This window comes from Leptopilina boulardi, unplaced genomic scaffold, assembly GCF_019393585.1.
Source record: "Leptopilina boulardi isolate dan_hultmark-lab unplaced genomic scaffold, ZJU_Lbou_2.1 LbouV2_213, whole genome shotgun sequence".
Lineage (NCBI taxonomy): Eukaryota > Metazoa > Arthropoda > Insecta > Hymenoptera > Figitidae > Leptopilina > Leptopilina boulardi.
Genome location: NW_026137767.1, coordinates 2,527,688 through 2,532,389, shown reverse-complemented (window position 1 = coordinate 2,532,389; position 4,702 = coordinate 2,527,688).

Below are 4,702 nucleotides of genomic sequence, written 5' to 3'. Positions count from 1 at the left end.
GACCCATGCGTCTTTATTGAAATACTTTTGGACAAGTAATATGTTGACTTAATCGTCAAAAATTGCTGCACTTACTTTTTCAGGGCAAATTTCTACCTCATGTTCTTCTATTTGTTTTCCTAATAAAGCTGCACGTGCAATTTCTTCAGCAACGATATACACGAACTTGTGTGAATAAATATAATTTAAATTTACGCGCCTTATTTTTTCTGAGTAACTACGTGAAACAAATAGTTTTCAATTATTTAATTAATTATAAACAAATATTGAACAGCTGCGTTTATACCTGATGAGGGTTTTATTAATACACTGGACAAATTGTGAAACCATCTTATTCCGCCAGTGCACTGGCCGAATAATTAAACCACCTTATTCTGCCAGTTTTTCTCTACAACACAGAAATGCCCTGTTTCTCGTCACTGGCCGAATAATTAAACCACCTTATTTGGCCAGTGAACTGGCCGAATAGACACAGCGTTTTGAAAATTCAAAATAGCGTTTTTTTCAGCGAACGGCTCATATTATTTATTATATTTGGACTAGCTGATTTTCCTACAGGTGAATTTAAGTGACCTCACACCTCGAAAATGTGTTTTTTTAGATTCAGCAAATTTGCACAAAGGAAAAAAATCCAAAATATGTTTTTCTTACTGAAAAAACACATATTAATTGAAAAAAATGTTTTGTTCGATTGACAATTTCACTGTAAACCGGTGTATTATTGATATCTCTCATATTTTCAATTTCCCGAATCTAAGCCCTGGCAGCTTCTGGTCCCTCATTTTCATGAAATTCGTGAATCGCTTCAGGAATCAGTGGGAAAAATGAAATCTGATTGTTATTTTTTTGCACTGCCATTTGTTCGGACAGCGTCGACAAAACTCGGGCCAACTCGTCTTCTCCTCCAACAGCTTGCTGGTTTATAGATGGCAGTGGCACTCGCTTCCTTTTCTCGAAGAAGACGTTCTCGATCTTCTTGAACCTGTTCCTCTGTACGTAATTCCTTCTCATGATGATGTTTTTCCTCAGATTGTCTCTGCTTTTGTCTCTAGATTTAATTGAAAGCTCTGGTCAACTTTTGCTCGATTGTTTCCTTTTAACTATTCTTCATACTTCCGGTTTAACGCGTGTGCTCACTATAATTTTCTTTCTAAAAATTTTCAAATGATTTCTCTTGAAAATTATCACCGCATCCATAAAATCAGCCAAAAATTAACTTGTACAAACGAACATGACGTTAAAAAAAAATTATCTCCTTTTAACTATTCGACAGAACATGTGTCGGCCGTGACAACATAATTCACTTTCACGTTACTAGTCCAAAAATATCTCGTACATTCACTCTTATTTATTCAGTATCCCAATTCTAAATTTGTTAAATTATAAGTTAGCTCTTCACTTTTAAACAGATTTATTTAATTAAAAGAATTAAAATTACAAATAAAATTTTTCATACACACTCGTAACGCAGCTAGCTGCCCCAAAAACAATGCTTTCTTAAGGCCAGGTCCAAGTCGTGTCAGCTGTTCCATTGAAACTTCAAAGGAACAGCTGACTCGACTTGGACCTGGCCTTAATCGTCGCTCGCATTAATCTGTCTTACTTCCGCTTTTCTCTTAAAATTTACTTGAGCTCCCTCTATTTCGATTAGATTAACTTAAATAATTTGACCGCGTAAATTTAAATAAATAAACCCTAACACTATTTATGTACTTAAAGGAAAGGTTGCAAATATATTTACGTGTATATATTATTATACATATATTTTAATAAAAAAAAACAAGATTTTTAAAATTCTGTCTAAGCTAAATACCAAATGTTTAGTCAAATAATTGTAGCCTCTCTTTTAGTCATAATTGAAAAATAAATTGAAGATTGTGAGTTTAGAAGAAATTTGGAAATTTTATAGTTTCTTTTTTTTCCAAAAACGTTTTTTGTAAAAAAAACGACTCGCTTACGTGCAAAGACTGTCGATAAAAAAAAATGGGAAGCAATGCGAACCTTGTAATGTTAGACTGGAGAATACTTTTTACACTGAAATAATCGCAAAAATTCGATTACGTACCAAAAGTTTAATATTTTATGAACTTTTGTAAAAAAAAAATTCTAAACAATTACAATAGTGAATTAAAAAAAGATATTAATTGCAATTGTCGACAGTTATCTCTTGTATTATAGTTTGTGCTATAAGTCTTTAAAATGGATATGGATGTAATATTGGTCAACACAATTTTAACTAAAAACAGAATTTTGATAAGATTTGTTTTCTTCCAGATTATGAATCTGAAAATTTCAATTAAAATTCTTTATAATTTTTAAAATAATTCGTTAAAAGACACTTTTTAAGCATTTTTATCTCACTGGAAATTTTCCTTCAATTTCAAAAAAAATATATTTTTTATTTTGTTGACCAGTCAAAGCATTCTTAAAAATAGCACGTAAGCTTGCAGCAAACTTACGAAGCTTACAAGATAACCGGAATTTCTGAGATTTAATTTACGTAGTCTACTTTCAGTCACTTTATTATTTACAATGAAAAAAAATCACTTGAAAATAAATTGTTATCAATATTGATGTTGATTTATCAAGACTATTTTCAAGTTGCTTGAACTTGAAAACTTTCGCTCAAAACTTGAAACAATCCTGCAATTTTTTTTTTTTGACTTGCAATAAAATATTCTTGCAAACATTTCTATAGTTTTTTTTATGTTTGTAAATAACATGTTTAATGATGAATATTTTTATGGAAATGTTTGCGAGATTAAGAATTATATTTATATAAAATAATAATAATAATAGGGAATCTGAAAATGAATTAAGAAAAAAGGTTCTAAATTTTTCAAATAGAAAATTTTGGATTTTATTTAATTTAAAAAAATTATTTATAACATTAAGAATTTTAGATTTCTTTTTTTTTTAAAAAAAAAAGAAAATTTACTTTTAACTCTGTGAAGAAAATAAAAGCTAAAAATGTATTATTTGAGAAATATCTATGTTCGTGAAATTTATGAACACTGATTGTTTTTATTTCTTTTTTATACGTTGCTTGTTATCAAATGTTATGTAAATATTAGATAGAAATGATCGCGAAAATCATTTATATTACGTTAATATAAAAAATTAAAAAAAAAAGAAAAGAATCCAGTGTTTTACACAGTAAAGTATACGCAAAATGCAATATCTATAAATAATTTGTCTAAACTAATACAGTTAAAAGTGGAAAAATAAATTTTTTTAGATTTTTTTTCTCAAAAATTTTATTCAACATGTTTTTTTTATTACCTTTCTTTTAATGTAAACGATAAAAATTACTATTTGAAAATTTAATTTCTATTAAAAATGGAAAGAGTAAGAAATAGTTTTTATACGTATTTTGAACGATAAATTATTATTTCTTGAATCGTATGAAAGAGCAAGATGCTGTTTTTTTTTTATTATATTTTAATAATAATAGAAAATTATTTGAATTTAAAGCAATGAAAAATTACACATATTTTTAAAAAGTACTTAAAAATTTAATTGAGATTAATATTCATAACTAAAAAAAAGAAAGAATAAATGTAATGTAAAGTTTACTTTAAAGTAAGACTACGTACAATTATTGTTATTGTTAATTTTTCTTTTCTTTATTCTTGAAAATTGTGTATGTCATTATTGTACTTAATTAGCATTGTAGTTGCTATGAGATAATATTCTTTTGGAAATCAAAAAAAAAAAAAATCCAAACATGAAGGAATAAAATTTACCTCTTGACTCCAAGAATTAGAATGATGATAATTCTTGGTAGTAGAATGATCTTTTTAATATACTTCTCTAAATTTTTACTAATTCAGATTTAGAGAGAATATTGTGGCAAGTTTATTATTGAAAAAAAATATCGGCGGCATCTTTTTTTTATAATATACAAAGATAACATTTTTATCAAGTGATTTGTAACACTTTGATTTCAATTTATTGAGAATGTTAATTTTAGATGTGTTTGTGTGTATTATTGATGCACTTGAAATTAATGGTTATGTCTTTTATAAGACGCGAAAATGGAATTGGATTATATTTCACAATTTGAAATGACCAATGACTTGATTTTTCGTTTTTTTTTAGATTTTAGCTCCGTCCCTCGTGTGTGTTTGTTAATTGAAATGTGAATGCTTATAAAGTATGGAAGAATATTTGAGTGGCCTTTGTCTATATAGAAAAGTATGACACAGCATCGGCTCTTCGGTGTATAAAGCTCTGCCTAATTCTGCAATAAATTCACTCAATGAGGATTATGAAGTTTTTGAGAAAAAAAGAGAAACTAGAATTTTTCGCCTCATTTTGTCAAATTATTGCAGATTTGTTTTCCATATTATATTAGTTTTATAATTATATTATACATAGACACATCATATTGTACAGAATTATGTAAAGCGTCAGATTCTGAAGATGAAAAATTCTTCGAGAATATCGCAAATTTTTAGATGAGCCTGTATGCAAAAAAAAAATTATAAGAATAACGATTTTGATGAACACAGTTGCTGTATATACTTTTTAGCGAATCAACGTGTAAAAATAAAATGTATTTTTATTCCTTAATACTTTTCTTTTCTTTTCTTGAAGGCGAAGAAAATTTTCTTTTTCTTTTGAAAGACAATCGAAAGACAAATCGAAACTGAAAATTGAAACATTTAAATTTCAAATTGAAAGAATTAGTGAAAAAATA